This window comes from Bombina bombina, chromosome 7 (assembly GCF_027579735.1).
Source record: "Bombina bombina isolate aBomBom1 chromosome 7, aBomBom1.pri, whole genome shotgun sequence".
Classification (NCBI taxonomy): domain Eukaryota; kingdom Metazoa; phylum Chordata; class Amphibia; order Anura; family Bombinatoridae; genus Bombina; species Bombina bombina.
The window spans coordinates 343,891,465-343,911,464 of NC_069505.1; the positions used below are offsets into that span (position 1 = coordinate 343,891,465).

The 20,000-nt window shown below is 38.0% G+C and overlaps 1 protein-coding gene across 9 annotated transcripts in view; it reads right to left on the reverse strand.

Annotated features, from left to right (window-relative positions):
• Window positions 1-20,000, reverse strand: part of MAGI1 (membrane associated guanylate kinase, WW and PDZ domain containing 1) — a 1,010,133-nt gene that overhangs the window by 294,736 nt on the left and 695,397 nt on the right. The gene's annotated exons all lie outside the window — the stretch shown is intronic.

Sequence of the window (20,000 nt, forward strand, 5' to 3'; positions counted from 1 at the left end):
AGAAACGTTTACTTCCCATAGTTCCATGAAAATATTTCAACATGTTTATAAAAAGGACACTAAAGTTAAAATTAAACTTTCATGATTCAGATAGAACTTACATATCTACAAAACTTTCTAATGTACTTCAATTATCAAAATGTGCAAAATATTTTAATATGCACACTTTCTGATGCACCCTACTGAGCATGTGCAAGAATCCATAGTATATATGTTTATGCCTTTTGTGATTGGCTGATGACGTGATACGGGGGGGGGGGGATGTTATTAACTTTTAAAGTCCAATAAAGTGCTATTGCATTGTCTTTATTATGTATTTGTCAATTATGCAACCTTCTATTTAAAAGGTCCATTAAAAATGTTAAAAGCTAAAGTAGGGGGATTTGACCCCTATATAGGTACTGCAGAAATATACAGCATAAACAGGGGGTGGAGACTAATTGAAGGTTTTTAAGACAAGGTGATTTTTTGGAGTTTCGGGGAAAACTGTTGCTAACATGGGACAGTAGAGAATTTGTTTTTGGGGGGCATGTTCAATGAATGTAAAAAGGGACACATTAAAGGACCAGTAAATATAGTAGGTTTGCATAATCAACAAATGCCTGATAAAAAGACAATGCAATAGCACTTAGTCTGAACTTCAAATGACTAGTAGATTTTTTTCTGACAAATGTGACAGCCATCAGCCAATCACAAATGCATATACATATATTCTGTGAATTCTTGCACATGCTCAGTAGCAGCTGGTAACTCAAAAAGTGTAAATATAAATAGGATTGTACACATTTTCTTAATGGATGTAAATTTGCAAAGTTGCTTAAAATCGCATGCTCTATCTAAATCATGAAAGTTTAATTTTGGCTTGAGTATCCCTTTAAGTAGTTGGGGCACTCACCTATTGCTGAATGGGTTGTTAACATTATTGTTTTAAAGATATTTCTACATTTATTTATATATTTTTTATTTAAAAAAAGGAATTGGCTGCAGCTTTTATGATGCAATTTGCTTTGTACTAGTTTTATTGATCGTTTGCAGTGTGTCAATTGTGAGGGTCACTCCAGCTCCTTCATTTCATGATTGTAAATTATTGCTTTCCATGTCCCATTAATTCTAATATTACTAAATCACTATAACAACATTTAAAAGTATATAAAAAGGTACCAGAAGTAAAAAACGTGAGAGTATTTTTTTTAAAGGGACATTAAAACCAAAATTTTTCTTTCATGATTTAGGTAGAACATACAATTTTAAACAACTTTCCAATTTACTTCTATTATACAATTTGCTTCATTCTCCTGGTATAATTTGTTGTAAATGGAGCAGCAATGCACTACGGGTGAGCCAATGGCAATTGTTACATATATGCTGCCACAAATCAGCAGCTAGAACCTAGCTTCTTTGCTGCTCTTGAGCTTACCTAGAATCCTAGATAAACCTTTCAGCAAAGGATACAAATAGAAGGAAGCAAATTAAAATTGTATATTCTGTCTCAATCATGAATGTCTAATTTTGACTTTACTGTCACTTTAAAGGGACAGTCTACCATAGAATTGTTATTGTTTTAAAAGATAGCTAATCTCTTTATTACCCATTCCTCAGTTTTGCATAACCAACAGAGTTTTTACCTATGTGATTACCTTGTATCTAGGAACCTTCTTCCAGCCCCCTGATCACATGACTCTGACTGTTTGTTATCTATTGTCTTACATTTAGCATTGGTTTGTGCTAAATCTTAAATAACTCCCTGTGCCTGAACACAGTGTTATCTATATGGCCCACGTGTACTTTCTGTCTCTTTGTGTTGAAAAGAGATTTAAAAAGCATGTGATAAGAGGCAGCCCTCAAAGGCTTAGAAATTAGCATATGAGCCTACCTATGTTTAGTTTAAACTAAGAACACCAAGAGAAAAAAAGCAAATTTGATGATAAAAGTAAATTGGAAAGTTGATTAAAATTAAAAATCCTATCTGAATAATGAAAGTTTAATTTATACTAGACTGTCCCTTTAACATTATTTGAAATTTGTAGGAAACTTAACATTTGAAAAGGTATTCCCTGTAACATCTCTCTTTTGTTAGAATTTAGTGATTACGCGGCTTAGACTACATAGATAAAATCCCCTTGATGCCTTTATCTGTATTAGCATTTTGATAAGAACAGGAGAATTCTAAAGAAGACAGTTGATTGAGAAGAATGTTGCTGTGTAAAAATTCTAATTTGACTTGTATCCAATTTCAAAATGTAAACAGATAAACACTGTTGGTTTTCAATAACAAGGTTATATTTATTCCAAAATGTTTTCTGCCTACTAAGTCGAACCTGTATCTATTATTATTTGCAAGCAACAATATATTATTTTTTGATTCCATGTATACATTGTACAAAATAACTTTGTAACTATAATATTAACAGAAACCAGTGGTTTTACTATAATTAAATTTATTCTTTTATTCAACGCTGTAACAAAAATGGGTACAATAAATTAATATGAATGAATATAAATAAATGACTGAATATATTGTTTGTGTGTGTTTATGCATAAACACACGCCCACCTTACGTCGACGCTTGTCGTCTGGAGGTTTCTTTCAACAGCTGTGTATACAGGGACTTGGTAAATATACCGATTAGGCATACACTGGAGACACACTATACTACCAACGAAGGTGTGGTGAATCTGGTAAGCCTAGGTATTAGACCATTATATGCACGGCCATTACGATAGAATTTTGATCTTATCACTTTGCAAGCCTGAGGGGAACAAATTGTGGACAGCAACAAGCCTGAGGAATTTGCACCTTTAAAATCTGCAATACCGTGCCTGAACCTTAAAGGACCACTAAACACAGTAGATTTGCATAATCAACAAATGCAAGATAACAAGACAATACAATAGCATTTACTATGAATTTCAAATGAGTAGTAGATTTTTTTCTAATACATTTCAAAGTTATGTATATTTCCACTCCCCCTGTACCATGTGATAGCAATCAACCAATCACAAATGCATATACGTATAGTCTGTGAATTCTTGCACATGCTCAGTAGGAGCTGGTAACTCAAAAAAGTGTAAATATAAAAGACTGTGCACATTTTTTTTAATGGAAGTAAATTGTAAAGTTGTTTAAAATTACATGCTGTATCTGAATCATGAAAATTTAATAAAACCTGAGTGTCCCTTTAACTCATTTGATTAAGGGTTTCTTTGCGAGTACCCACCGTATATATATACATCTTTTGTAATAAAATTTATTGCACTATGAGGTGCTTTTGTGCCCTTGATCTTTTAGAATATATATATATATATATATATATATATATATATATATATATATATATATATATATATATATATATATATATATATATATATATATATATATATAAAGCGAGGGGGGAAATTTATTTGATCCCCTGCCGATTTTGTACGTTTGGTAGGTTTATTTTAACAGTAAGAGACAGAATACCAGAAAAAAGCATTTGAAATAAGTTATAAATTGATTTGCATTTTAATGAGTGAAATAAGTATTTGACCCCTTTGCAAAACATGACTTAGTACTTGGTGGCAAAACCCTTGTTGGCAATCACAAAGTTCATGCATTTCTTGTAATTGGTCACCAGGTTTGCACACATCTCAGGAGGGATTTTGTCCCACTCCTCTTTGCAGAACCTCTCCAAGTCACTAAGGTTTTAAGGCTGATGTTTGGCAACTTGAACCTTCAGCTCCCACACAGATTTTCTATGGGATTAAGGTCCAGAGACTGGCTAGGCAACTTCTTCTTGAGCCACTCCTTTGTTGCCTTGGCGGTGTGTTTTGGGTCATTGTCATGCTGAGATACCCATCCACAACCCATTTTCAATGCCCTTGCCGAGGGAAGGAGGTTCTCACCCAAGATTAGACGGTACATGGCCCCGTCCATCGTCCCTTTGATGCAGTGAAGTTGTCCAGTCCCCTTAGCAGAAAAACACCCCCAAAACATAATGTTTCCACCTCCATGTTTGACGGTGGGGATGGTGTTCTTGGGGTCATAAACAACATTCCTCCTCCTCTGAACACGGCGAGTTGAGTTGATGCCAAAGAGCTCGATTTTGGTCTCATCTGACCAGAACACTTTAACCCAGTTCTCTTCTGAATCATTCAGATGTTCATTGGCAAACGTCATACGAGCCTGTACATGTGTTTTCTTGAGCAGGGGGACCTTGCAGGCGCTGCAGGATTTCAGTCCTTCCAAGCGTATTGTGTTACCAATTGTTTTCTTGGTGACTATGGTCCCAGCTGCCTCAAGATCATTGACAAGATTTATCCCATGTAGTTCTGGGCTGATTCCTCACCGTTCTCATAATCATTGAAACTCCACAAGGTTAAATCTTGCATGGAGCCCCAGACTGAGGGAGATTGACAGTTATTTTGTGTTTCTTCCATTTGCAAATAATCGCACCAACTGTTGTCACCTTCTCACCAAGCTGCTTGGTGATAGTCTTGGGCTGGAATAGGCTACAAGACATCCTTGGACATCTCTTTGGTCTTGGCCATGGTGGAGAGTTTGGAATCTGATTGATTGCTTCTGTGGACAGGTTATAAAGATAAGAAGCTGAGATTAGGAGCACTCCCTTTAAGAGAGTGCTCCTAATCTCAGCTCGTTACCAGTATTAAAGGACACCTGGGAGCCAGAAATCTTGCGGATTGATAGGGGATAAAATACTTATTTCACTCATTAAAATGCAAATCAATGTATAACTTTTTTGAAATGCGTTTTTATGGATTTTTGTTGTTGTTATTCTGTCTCTCACTGTTCAAATAAACCTCCCATTAAAATTAAAGACTGATCATTTCTTTGTCAGTGGGCAAACGTATATAAGTCAGCAGGGGATCAAGTAATTTTTCCCCTCACTGTATGTATGAATATATATATATATATATATATATATATATATATATATATATATATATATTGGAAGAAGTGGGAGGGTTCTCACACATCTTATCCAAAAATATATATGATATATATCAGTGAGTGCTTTACAAATCTGTTTAAAAATTAGGAGCCAGACATATTTTTAGGAGCCAGACAGTGGGATTTGTATATAACTATATGGAGAATAACCCAAAAATTAGGAGCCAGGGGTAAAATTCTAGGCTCCCAGGCTCCTGGGTTTGTCGAGCCCTGATATATATATATATATATATATATATACACACACATACAATTTGAAATTAAGCAGACAGTAACATAAAAAATTAATCATTCATATTAAACCAATAGAGCTCCTAACCAAGCCCCAGTCACCTGGGCAATTCATTGATGAAAGGGGAGTGAGTGCATGTCTCTTTTGGATGATATATATATACACACACAATTTGAAATTAAACAGACAGTAACATAAAAATTAAACATTCATATTAAACCTAACCAATCCCCACATAATTTAATGTAGACTGAAATCTAGAGAGATTCCTGCTTGCTCCTATTTGTTTATCTTATTTCATATGCAGAGGAGGTGGGTGGTGGAAAGTGTTTGCTTTTCCAACCCCTTTCAGTTGGTGTTCCAGACTAACCTCATCAACAGAGCTAAACTGGGAGCTTCTATGTAACTTTTTAAAAGGTTTTATACTGGATTTTTATATCAGTATTGGTGCATATTCTTCTTTATAGCAGTGTCTATTACATACAGTTATTTGAAAATTGGTGTATAATGTCCCTTTAATGGATAACTAATAGGGAATCAAACTGCAAGCTGTCAGGACACTGAGGTCTCTTTATCAGGTCATCAATATAATTGTTTTTATTATTTTTTTGCAAACAGATTTATTCAGTTTTTTAACATAATAAATTAAAATTTTCATTACAAAGGGTAAGTACAGTAACCATAAAATTGTATTTTTAAACTTAGACACAAAATCATATACATGGAATAAACAAGAACAGGGCGTGAAGACGGAACCTACAGGAGAAATAAGCAATGTGTGTATTGAAACAGATTTTGACATCAGATAAGAATCATAGGCCCAACAAGTCTGTCCAAATGTCCTAAAGAGTAGCTTATTTAGTTAGTAGGAAAGTCTTATGATTTGGGGTTGGCATTTAGATCTTTTGTTAGGATCCAAATGTTTCAGAAGGTGGCTCTTTTTAGGGCTGCATTTATTCTTGTGAAAGTTCAACACATTAGGATTTGGATTTGTACAGATTGTAGTGTGCTGAACTTTCACAAGAATATATGTGGTGCCAAAAACAGAATTCAGATCGTAACGAAGGATCCGATTGCCCACCCCGACTTATGATTATCCCAGGCATTCCTGAAGTGCCCCAACATATTTGTCCTTACCACCCCTAATGGAAGTCTATTTTGTGAATTAGTGCTTCAGCAAATTACTCCCGAACATACTGCACTTAAAGGGACACTCAAGTAAAAATTTAACTTTTAGGATTCAGATGGAGTGTGCAATTTTAAACAACTTTCATTAACAAAAGGTGCACAGTCTTTTTATCTTAACACTTTTTGAGTCACCAGCTCCTACTAAGCATGTGCAAGAATTAACATAATATACATTTATGCATTTGTGATTGGCTGATGGCTGTCACATGATGGATGATAATTTTATTAAGCCCCTTAAAGAGACAAACGTTTTAATGTTTAAAAAGATAGATAGTTCCTTTATTTACCCATTCCCTAAATTTGCATAACCAACACGGTTATATCAATATACTTTTTACCTCTGTGATTAACTTGGATCTAAGCCTCTGCAGACTGCACCATTATCTCAGTTCTTTTGACAGACTTGCATTTTAGCCAATCAGTGCTGACTCATAATTACCTCCACAGGAGTTAGTACGTTATCTATATGGCACACATGAACTAGCACTAATTGTGAAAAACTGTCAAAATGCACTGAGAGGCGGCCTTCAAGTAAGAGACGGCCTTCAAGTAAGAGGCGGCCTTCACAAGCTTAGAAATTAGCATATGAGCCTACCTAGGTTTAGCTTTAAAAAAAGAATACTAAGAGAACAAAGCGAATTTGATGATAAAAGTAAATTGGAAAGTTGTTTAAAATTGCGTGACCTAGAAAGTTTAAATTTGACTCAACTGCCCCTTTCATATACTTTAAGGTTTCTATTATATCACCTTCCGTTATCTCTTCTATAAGCTATACATTTATATGTTATTAAGCCTTTCTGGGTACATTTTATTTTTTTAGACCAGTGTTTCTCAACTCCAGTCCTCGGGACCCTTAACAAGCCAGATTTTCATTATATCTTAACTAGAGCACAGGTGAAATAATCATCTGAAGGTTGAGAGCAGGTTAGTAACCATGGTTACTGATCAGCTGATTATTTCCTTTGTGCTCTAAATATCAGGCCAGTTAAGTGTCCTATGAACAGATTCCAATTTATTGACATCCTTCTTGAGATATGGCCTCCAGAATGGTACACAAAACTCAAGATGAGGCCTAACTAGTGATCTGTAAAGTGGCATAAGAACCTTACTATTTCTACTGCCTTTACTAACTGCAATTATTACATTGTTTACCAAATCTTAAATTTTATTAAATAATAATTCCCAAATCATGTTCCTCTTCTGTAACAGTCAGTAAAGTAATTGAGTCATTAACTAACCTTTGGATTTTTCTTCCATAAATGCATAATATTGCGCTTTTGGTGTTACACTTTGGTTTCCAGCCATTTCTCCAGTCATGTATTTAAAAAGAAAAAACAGAATTTATGTTTACCTGATAAATTTCTTTCTCCAACGGTGTGTCCGGTCCACGGCGTCATCCTTACTTGTGGGATATTCTCTTCCCCAACAGGAAATGGCAAAGAGCCCAGCAAAGCTGGTCACATGATCCCTCCTAGGCTCCGCCTACCCCAGTCATTCGACCGACGTTAAGGAGGAATAATAGCATAGGAGAAACCATATGGTACCGTGGTGACTGTAGTTAAAGAAAATAAATTATCAGACCTGATTAAAAAACCAGGGCGGGCCGTGGACCGGACACACCGTTGGAGAAAGAAATTTATCAGGTAAACATAAATTCTGTTTTCTCCAACATAGGTGTGTCCGGTCCACGGCGTCATCCTTACTTGTGGGAACCAATACCAAAGCTTTAGGACACGGATGAAGGGAGGGAGCAAATCAGGTCACCTAAATGGAAGGCACCACGGCTTGCAAAACCTTTCTCCCAAAAATAGCCTCAGAAGAAGCAAAAGTATCAAACTTGTAAAATTTGGTAAAAGTGTGCAGTGAAGACCAAGTCGCTGCCCTACATATCTGATCAACAGAAGCCTCGTTCTTGAAGGCCCATGTGGAAGCCACAGCCCTAGTGGAATGAGCCGTGATTCTTTCGGGAGGCTGCCGTCCGGCAGTCTCGTAAGCCAATCTGATGATGCTTTTAATCCAAAAAGAGAGAGAGGTAGAAGTTGCTTTTTGACCTCTCCTTTTACCTGAATAAACAACAAACAGGGAAGATGTTTGTCTAAAATCCTTTGTAGCATCTAAATAGAATTTTAGAGCGCGAACAACATCCAAATTGTGCAACAAGCGTTCCTTCTTTGAAACTGGTTTCGGACACAGAGAAGGTACGATAATCTCCTGGTTAATGTTTTTGTTAGAAACAACTTTTGGAAGAAAACCAGGTTTAGTACGTAAAACCACCTTATCTGCATGGAACACCAGATAAGGAGGAGAACACTGCAGAGCAGATAATTCTGAAACTCTTCTAGCAGAAGAAATTGCAACTAAAAACAAAACTTTCCAAGATAATAACTTAATATCAACGGAATGTAAGGGTTCAAACGGAACCCCCTGAAGAACTGAAAGAACTAAATTGAGACTCCAAGGAGGAGTCAAAGGTTTGTAAACAGGCTTGATTCTAACCAGAGCCTGAACAAAGGCTTGAACATCTGGCACAGCTGCCAGTTTTTTGTGAAGTAACACCGACAAGGCAGAAATCTGTCCCTTCAGGGAACTTGCCGATAATCCTTTTTCCAATCCTTCTTGAAGGAAGGATAGAATCCTAGGAATCTTAACCTTGTCCCAAGGGAATCCTTTAGATTCACACCAACAGATATATTTTTTCCAAATTTTGTGGTAAATCTTCCTAGTTACAGGCTTTCTGGCCTGAACAAGAGTATCGATAACAGAATCTGAGAAACCTCGCTTCGATAAAATCAAGCGTTCAATCTCCAAGCAGTCAGCTGGAGTGAAACCAGATTCGGATGTTCGAACGGACCCTGAACAAGAAGGTCTCGTCTCAAAGGTAGCTTCCAAGGTGGAGCCGATGACATATTCACCAGATCTGCATACCAAGTCCTGCGTGGCCACGCAGGAGCTATCAAGATCACCGACGCCCTCTCCTGATTGATCCTGGCTACCAGCCTGGGGATGAGAGGAAACGGCGGGAACACATAAGCTAGTTTGAAGGTCCAAGGTGCTACTAGTGCATCCACTAGAGCCGCCTTGGGATCCCTGGATCTGGACCCGTAGCAAGGAACTTTGAAGTTCTGACGAGAGGCCATCAGATCCATGTCTGGAATGCCCCAAAGTTGCGTGACTTGGGCAAAGATTTCCGGATGGAGTTCCCACTCCCCCGGATGCAATGTCTGACGACTCAGAAAATCCGCTTCCCAATTTTCCACTCCCGGGATGTGGATAGCAGACAGGTGGCAGGAGTGAGACTCCGCCCATAGAATAATCTTGGTCACTTCTTCCATCGCTAGGGAACTCCTTGTTCCCCCCTGATGGTTGATGTACGCAACAGTCGTCATGTTGTCTGATTGAAACCGTATGAACTTGGTCCTCGCTAGCTGAGGCCAAGCCTTGAGAGCATTGAATATCGCTCTCAGTTCCAGAATATTTATCGGTAGAAGAGATTCTTCCCGAGACCAAAGACCCTGAGCTTTCAGGGATCCCCAGACCGCGCCCCAGCCCATCAGACTGGCGTCGGTCGTGACAATGACCCACTCTGGTCTGTGGAATGTCATCCCTCGTGACAGGTTGTCCAGGGACAGCCACCAACGGAGTGAGTCTCTGGTCCTCTGATTTACTTGTATCTTTGGAGACAAGTCTGTATAGTCCCCATTCCACTGACTGAGCATGCACAGTTGTAATGGTCTTAGATGAATGCGCGCAAAAGGAACTATGTCCATTGCCGCTACCATCAACCCGATCACTTCCATGCACTGAGCTACGGAAGGAAGAGGAACGGAATGAAGTATTCGACAAGAGTCCAGAAGCTTTGTCTTTCTGGCCTCTGTTAGAAAAATCCTCATTTCTGAGGAGTCTATAATTGTTCCCAAGAAGGGAACCCTTGTTGACGGGGATAGAGAACTCTTTTCCACGTTCACTTTCCAGCCGTGCGATCTGAGAAAGGCCAGGACGATGTCCGTGTGAGCCTTTGCTCGAGGGAGGGACGACGCTTGAATCAGAATGTCGTCCAGGTAAGGTACTACTGCAATGCCCCTTGGTCTTAGCACAGCTAGAAGGGACCCTAGTACCTTTGTGAAAATCCTTGGAGCAGTGGCTAATCCGAAAGGAAGCGCCACGAACTGGTAATGTTTGTCCAGGAATGTAAACCTTAGGAACCGATGATGTTCCTTGTGGATAGGAATATGTAGATACGCATCCTTTAAATCCACCGTGGTCATGAATTGACCTTCCTGGATGGAAGGAAGGATAGTTCGAATGGTTTCCATCTTGAAAGATGGGACCTTGAGAAATTTGTTTAAGATCTTGAGATCTAGGATTGGTCTGAATGTTCCCTCTTTTTTGGGAACTATGAACAGATTGGAGTAGAACCCCATCCCTTGTTCTCTCAATGGAACAGGATGAATCACTCCCATTTTTAACAGGTCTTCTACACAATGTAAGAACGCCTGTCTTTTTATGTGGTCTGAAGACAACTGAGACCTGTGGAACCTTCCCCTTGGGGGAAGTCCCTTGAATTCCAGAAGATAACCCTGGGAGACTATTTCTAGCGCCCAAGGATCCAGAACATCTCTTGCCCAAGCCTGAGCGAAGAGAGAGAGTCTGCCCCCCACCAGATCCGGTCCCGGATCGGGGGCCGATATTTCATGCTGTCTTGGTAGCAGTGGCAGGTTTCTTTGCCTGCTTTCCCTTGTTCCAGCCTTGCATTGGTCTCCAAGCTGGCTTGGCCTGAGAAGTATTACCCTCTTGCTTAGAGGACGTAGCACCTTGGGCTGGTCCGTTTTTACGAAAGGGACGAAAATTAGGTCTATTTTTTGCCTTGAAAGGCCGATCCTGAGGAAGGGCATGACCCTTACCCCCAGTGATATCAGAGATAATCTCTTTCAAGTCAGGACCAAACAGCGTTTTCCCCTTGAAAGGAATGTTTAGTAGCTTGTTCTTGGAAGACGCATCAGCCGACCAAGATTTCAACCAAAGCGCTCTGCGCGCCACAATAGCAAACCCAGAATTCTTAGCCGCTAACTTAGCCAATTGCAAAGAGGCGTCTAGAGTGAAAGAATTAGCCAATTTGAGAGCATTGACTCTGTCCATAATCTCCTCATAAGGAGGAGAGTCACTATCGAGCACCTTAATCAGTTCATCAAACCAGAGATATGCGGCTGTAGTGACAGGGACAATGCATGAAATGGGTTGTAGAAGGTAACCCTGCTGAACAAACATCTTTTTAAGCAAACCTTCTAATTTTTTATCCATAGGATCTTTGAAAGCACAACTATCCTCTATGGGAATAGTGGTGCGTTTGTTTAAAGTAGAAACCGCTCCCTCGACCTTGGGGACTGACTGCCATAAGTCCTTTCTGGGGTCGACCATAGGAAACAATTTTTTAAATATGGGGGGAGGGACGAAAGGAATACCGGGCCTTTCCCATTCTTTATTAACAATGTCCGCCACCCGCTTGGGTATAGGAAAAGCTTCTGGGAGCCCCGGCACCTCTAGGAACTTGTCCATTTTACATAGTTTCTCTGGGATGACCAAATTTTCACAATCATCCAGAGTGGATAATACCTCCTTAAGCAAAATGCGGAGATGTTCCAATTTAAATTTAAAAGTAATCACATCAGATTCAGCCTGCTGAGAAATGTTCCCTAAATCAGTAATTTCTCCCTCAGACAAAACCTCCCTGGCTCCCTCAGATTGGGTTAGGGGCCCTTCAGAGATATTAATATCAGCGTCGTCATGCTCTTCAGTAACTAAAACAGAGCATCCACGCTTACGCTGACAAGGGTTCATTTTGGCTAAAATGTTTTTGACAGAATTATCCATTACAGCCGTTAATTGTTGCATAGTAAGGAGTATTGGCGCGCTAGATGTACTAGGGGCCTCCTGAGTGGGCAAGACTCGTGTAGACGAAGGAGGGAATGATGCAGTACCATGCTTACTCCCCTCACTTGAGGAATCATCTTGGGCATCATTGTCATTATCACATAAATCACATTTATTTAAATGTATAGGAATTCTGGCTTCCCCACATTCAGAACACAGTCTATCTGGTAGTTCAGACATGTTAAACAGGCATAAACTTGATAAGAAAGTACAAAAAACGTTTTGAAATAAAACCGTTACTGTCACTTTAAATTTTAAACTGAACACACTTTATTACTGCAATTGCGAAAAAACATGAAGGAATTGTTCAAAATTCACCAAACTTTCACCACAGTGTCTTAAAGCCTTGAAAATATTGCACACCAATTTTGGAAGCTTTAACCCTTAAAATAACGGAACCGGAGCCGTTTTAAGCTTTAACCCCTTTACAGTCCCTGGTATCTGCTTTGCTGAGACCCAACCAAACCCAAGGGGAATACGATACCAAATGATGCCTTCAGAAGTCTTTTATAAGTATCAGAGCTCCTCTCACATGCGACTGCATGCCATGCCTCTCAAAAACAAGTGCGCAACACCGGCGCGAAAATGAGACTCTGCCTATGCTTTGGGAAAGCCCCTAAAGAATAAGGTGTCTAAAACAGTGCCTGCCGATATTATTATATCAAAATACCCAGAATAAATGATTCCTCAAGGCTAAATAAGTGTTAATATCAATCGATTTAGCCCAAAAAATGTCTACAGTCTAAATAAGCCCTTGTGAAGCCCTTATTTACAATCGTAATAAACATGGCTTACCGGATCCCATAGGGAAAATGACAGCTTCCAGCATTACATCGTCTTGTTAGAATGTGTCATACCTCAAGCAGCAAAGGACTGCAAACTGTTCCCCCAACTGAAGTTAATGCTCTCAACAGTCCTGTGTGGAACAGCCATGGATTTTAGTTACGGTTGCTAAAATCATTTTCCTCATACAAACAGAATTCTTCATCTCTTTTCTGTTTCTGAGTAAATAGTACGTACCAGCACTATTTGAAAATAACAAACTCTTGATTGAATAATGAAAAACTACAGTTAAACACTAAAAAACTCTAAGCCATCTCCGTGGAGATGTTGCCTGTACAACGGCAAAGAGAATGACTGGGGTAGGCGGAGCCTAGGAGGGATCATGTGACCAGCTTTGCTGGGCTCTTTGCCATTTCCTGTTGGGGAAGAGAATATCCCACAAGTAAGGATGACGCCGTGGACCGGACACACCTATGTTGGAGAAATATATATATATATCTCATCTCATTTTGTCCACCGCTACTGGAACACCTACTCTATTACAAATGTTTGTATCATCTGCAAATAGACATACCTTCCCCTGTTGCCCTTTGCTGACATCACTGATAAATGTGTTAAAACAGGCCCCAGAACTGACCCCTGAGGAACACCACTAGTAACTGCCCCCTCTGCTGAATGTACTCCAATTTAATAATGCAAATTTAAAGATACATAGGTTGAATGGAGAATTGAAGAGAAGCATAAACAGCACAGATAAGCAGCCTGTGAGCCATAGGTTGAACAATTCTAGCCTAAATGTTTAGTTCTCAAGTACACTTCTTTCTTTGCTATCAGGCTTTGTGCATTTTGGCACAGTTACATTATATGGGATATACTTTCAGACAGATTATACCATTTAAAGTGACATTCCAGTATTAAATGCTCAAATTCATTAGAATGTTTTATTATTAAACAAATTATGTATTTAACCCCTGGAAACAGTTGTCCACCAGGCATGCTCCAATACAGGACATGGTTGGTTACTGGTGGATATGTATGTATGTAACATCTGATTAGCCGACCATCTAAGTCTTGCTCAGGAGTTGCATTGCATTGTGAGTGCAACTTTTTGGACTTAATTCTTTAGAGCAGTGGTCTCAAAGTACAGGTCCCAGGGCCAAATGCGGCAGATAGTTTCATATGGTCCTCCATTGTTTAATAGGTAAACCATTACTTTGGCTGTCAATTTTGTTTAGGGCTCTAAGAGGTGTAACTAGTTGATATTCTATATAGGCACTCACAAGACAAATATAAAGACAAAGCATCAAGTGTAGACTCCTACCACACACTGCTTTGGGTAAATGTCACTTTTTACGTTGCTATACAGTTCCAAGATGATCACTTTACTTGGTACTCACAAGATAAATATATAACTGTGTATGTCTATTGTGGGCTACGTATATACTGTGAATTCTTTGACATGCCTCAGAAAATGTGCATATAAAAAGACTGTGCATAGTTTAATAACGTAAGTTGACATTTTTTTTTAATTGAATGCTTTCTGAACCATGATTGTTTAATTATAGTGTTATTTTAAATTAAGCTCCAGAGCACCAATGAACTAGCGGGAACTAGCTGAGCCCATTGGGTCTCTGATGAAGCGCCACTAGGGGGCGTGAAACGCGTCAGTCTATCTGTCTATGTCAGTCTCGGTTTAGTTTTGCAAATAAACCTGTGTTACTCATTTGAACCCGTGTGCAGCCTTCCGTTTGTTCCCATTGGGTAAGCCAATGGCAAGAGGCATATATGTGAAGCTGCTCCTCAGCCAACCTAGGTATATTTTTCAAGAATCAAGACAGCAAAGTAATGTTAATAGAAAAAGTAGACTGTAAAGTATCTTAAAGTGAATGTAAAGTTTGCGTAATGAGTGCCCGGTTTTTAATAATCCTATTAAAAACAGGGGCACTTTCATTCATCAAACTTTACATTTCACTGGTTTTGTTACAATACTTACCTTTTCTTCTTGAAAGCCGCTCCAGCGCTTCTCCAGCCCGTCGCAAGCCTCTGCATACGTCAGAAATGACGATTCCGGCACTCCTCCAATCACGGCTTCCCCCCTGGAGGAATCATTGCCAAAAGCAACGCCATGATTGAAGGAAGGCCGGGATAGTAATTTCTGACGTAGGAAGAGGCTTGCGACGGGCGGGGGAAGCGCTGGAGCGGCTTTCACAAAGAAAAGATAAGTATTTTAACAAAACCAGTGAAATGTAAAGTTTGATGATTGAAAGTGCCTATGTTTTAATAGGATTTTTTAAAACCGGGCACTCATTCCGCAAACTTTACATTCCCTTTAAAATTGTTTTGTCTGAATCATGAGAGTTTAAAGGGATACTAAACCAAAATTTTTTTTTATTTTTTTTATGATTTAGATAGAACAAGCAATTTTAAGCAACTTTCTAATTTGCTCCTATTATCACATTTTCTTCGTTCTCTTGGTATCTTTATTTGAATAAACAGGAAAGAAAGCTTACAAGTCGGCCCATTTTTGCTTCAGTACCCTGGATAGCGCATGCTGAATGGTGTTTACATTTAACCGTTAATCAGCCATCGCTACCCAGGTGCTGAACCTAAAATGGGCTGGGTCCTAAGCTTTTCAAATAAAGATACCAAGAGAACAAATAAAAATTATAATAGTAATAAATTAGAAATTTTTTAAAATTGCATGCTCTATCTGAATCATGAAAGAAAACATTTGGGTCTAGTAAGCCTTTAATTTTTTGAGTTGCATGTCCCTTACTGTAGCTCTGATTTGTCAACACGTGTAAACTTGTAAGCAAACTCAGTAACTATGTGAGTGTGTTTAGGTATTGGTACCATATTTATATAACAACTTGGTGTGAAAAATAATAGACATGCATGAATCTAAAACCTTTTGCAGGAAGGATTTTTAAAGAAAATACCTTATTTAAAACATTGCAAACCTTAGATTTAAACACTTTGCTAATGGACCTCTGTTGTATCAAGTTTTCTGCAGTGCCAAAGCTAAAAAAGTACTGCAGATGCGTTAATGAACTCATTAGATATAAAGGGACATTAACCAGAGAATTGGGTGGAATACGCCTCAGAACAGTGGAGAATAAAATGTGTTGAACGGAATTTCCGACTATTTTGCATAGATTGTAGATTTACTGCTTTTGGGAACACCACATATACAACATGTTTCTTGGCAAAGTTGTTTTACATCTCAAATTAGCAAGTCAAAAGATCTGTTTCAGTGCTGACACTACATAATGAGAAATAAATGCTGGCAGGCAATCAATAAGGCAATGTAGCATTCAGTAATCAGATTCAAATAAAACTGGGATTTGCATTTGTTCATTGTAATGTAAAAAAATGAAAGAAAACAAACTTTTAGATATCCTTAACGGTCCAGACTTAAAGGGACAACTCTCTGCGAGTCCCTTCATTGGCTCCCCATTCACAGCAGAATTAAATTCAAAATCCTCACCCTTACAAAGCTTTCACCAACGCCGCTCCCATCTACCTATCCTCTCTAATACACAAGTATACTCCAGCCCGCCCACTAAGATCCAATAATGACCTGCTCCTTGCATCCGCAACTATCACCTCTTCCCATGCTAGATTGCAGGACTTCTGTTGTGCAGCACCTACCCTCTGGAACACTCTCCCTTGTGCTGTCAGGCTTTGGCCTAATCTTTCTTCCTTTAAATGCTCCCTGAAGACTTTTTTTGTTCAGAGAAGCCTACCACACAACTCAATTATAAACTAATTTCACTTACCTAACATTCCCCTCATCTAACTCTGCATTAACAATCAATCTGCAGTCCTCACCTCCTGTTTCTCAACCTCCTACCCTTCTAGATTGTAAGTTCCCGCTGGAATAGGGCCCTCAATTTGTCTTGTCTCTTACAAGTTTGATATCATTTTTTTATTTCAATGAATTGTACCCATAGACAGCGCTGCGGAATATGTTGGCACTTCATAAATAAAAGTATAATAATAAAATAATAAAGGGACGCGATATCCAATTGTTGATTCTCTTGAACCTGATGCAGCATAGCTATACAAAGCTGACTAGAAAATATCACCTGAACATCTCTATGTAAAAAAAGGACGATATTTTACCTCACATTTCCTAAGTATTCACACCCCAATGGAAAGAGACTTTAAGCAGCCAGTCAGGATGCTTGTCACAGGACAAGCTAAGGAGTGTGCATCTGTCATGTGCAGGCACAGTCATGTTATTTTCCTATTCAGTTTAAGGAAGTTCAATTAAATTTCATGAGATTTCAGTGAAATTCTCATGAGATCACAGCAAAGGCAAAACATTAACTCAGCTGGGCAGCAGCTGAAGTATAATTGTTTACACAGCACTTGTGAGCTGAAGACATTTTGAAGTAAAATATCTTCTTTTTTTACATAGAGATATTCATGTGATATTTTCATGTCAGCTTTATACAGGCATGCTGCATCACTGTCCAGTAATTTACCATATGGGTAGTATTTGACACTCTGGACTCCCTGGGCTTGTATCAACAAAAATAAAAACTTTATTGGTGATGTTTTAGGGACCTAGATACCGTTCTTCAGACCTAGGTCCCCAAAATGTCACCAATAAAGTTTTTCTTTTGCCGATACAAGCCCAGCAAGTGCAGATTCTTTGTCAGAGAGGTGGATTTTTCATTTCCCAGCACCCTGGCAGTTACTCAATGAGCAGGGTCGGACTGGAAATAAAAAGCAGCCCTGGAAAATTTGGAGGCGAGTCCTATTTTCAGTTAACTCTGCAAAATGGGTGCATCCCATTTTTCTCAAAGGGGATTACTGGCATACTCCTATTATATATAAGAATTATATTAGTTTGTATTAAAAAAAAGTGCCAGATTGCTGTTATATTTTACCCTACAATGGAATTGCATCCATTAATCACCCCTTTTAATTTGTTGCTTTTCAGCCCCAGCTGCTGCAGCCCACTATATATATATATATATATCAAACTAATTTATAGCACTAATAACAATAAATGCACATTTCTGAGTAAGAAACATGAGAGCATAGTACCTAATATTTTGATCCCTAGATAAAATGTAAAATGTTAGTAGACAGGTAAATTAAAACTTTGATTTTATTTTGGCTATTTTAAACAATTTTAAAACTATGGTATATAGGTCCAAAATAGTAATTTGAGGGTTAAAAAATAAATTATTTACTGATCTCTTCTTTACCATGCTAAAATGTATTATAATCTTTAGTTCATCAAGATTTAACATTGAGCTATCAATCTATTCCTCTTACAGAAACACAAATAAAAGGTAACAAATACTCTAGGGTTTTCTCAATCTGCTGAGCACCTCCATCCTGTGTTAGTAAACAAAACCTAGACATCACATTCACTGCTGGAGAGCAGACCAAACTATATTGGAATTTCACAAATAAAACCTGACAATGAGGTCATTTCAAAAGCAAAATGACAGCTCATTTTAAAAGTTAGAATATTTATTAATATGTATAAATTTAATTCAGCACAACAGTCATATTACAGTTCAATATTTAACAAATGGAACATGTTTTCTGCACCATTGGAGACACAGCGAAGCTTCCAAGGAGAGTGTGCAACCCAAAGTTACCCATCACTGGTCAAGGGGGATGTAATTAAAGGGACACAAGTCAAAATTAAATTTTCATGATTCAGACAGAACATGCAATTTTAAACAACTTTCTAATTTACTTCCATTAACAAAATGCGCACAGTCTTTTTATATTTACACTTTTTGAGTCACCAGCTCCTACTGAGCATGTGCAAGAATTCAACGAATATAAGTATATGCTTTTGTAATTGGCTGATGGCTGTCACATGACATAGGAGGAGTGGAAATAGACATAACTGAAATTTGTTAGAAAAAAAATCTACTACTCATTTGAAGTTCAGATTAAGTGATATTGCATTGTCTTTTTATCATGCATTTGTTGATTATGTAAATCTACTGTATTTAGTGGTCCTTTGAATGAATAAACATTAAACTCATTATTGCCCTTAAAATAATGATGTATAGTAAACAAAATTTACAATACATTTTTACTATTAACTTTGCCTATTTTACTGTTACTTTATCCATTCCTAATCAAAGCTAGCAATTATCCCTGCAGTATTTAGGACCCTAACAGAACAACATCCTACACAGTGATTACTTGATCAGTGCGAGAGCTAATTTAGATCTGCCCCTAATTTGTCACTACAACGGCAATAAAAATACAAAGGTTATGACCCTCCATAGCAAATAATAAAAAAATGCAATTGTTGCTAACAAAATTACAATATTAAATGCTGAAACTTATTTTATGTGTAGATGCACACAATTTACTGATATATACTTATATCTACTATGCAATAATAATAAATTGCTTTAAAAATTTATTTTTTTGTCATCCACGTTTCTTTTATCCATTGCAACCAAACATCAGATATCTAGAGGTTCAGAAATACACAAAGCACAAACAAAATAAACGTTACCAAAGGAGACCTACACTCAAGTATTTATTTGAATTCTATTCCATAAGTGATACAAGTGGAAACACCTATAAGCTTATTCTGAGTATCAGTCACATATTCTGTGTATCAAAATGAACTGGGAGGCCCTGCAAGATGACAAGTTGTTTGAGAGACTAAAGCAGCCACCCCATCTGTCAGGCCTGTGATAATCAAATGCAAAATGTTAAAAGTAATCTGATTGGTTAAGAAAAGAAGGCAAGAAGATCATACATAGCCAGTGCAACAGACATGTGTTAAAAGTCAATGTATATATATATATATATATATATATATATATATAATCTGCAGCTTTAAGTAGCAGCAAAACAAGATATGAACCATTATCCTATTGTTACATCATTTTGGTGAGTTAAAAAAAAAATAATACAT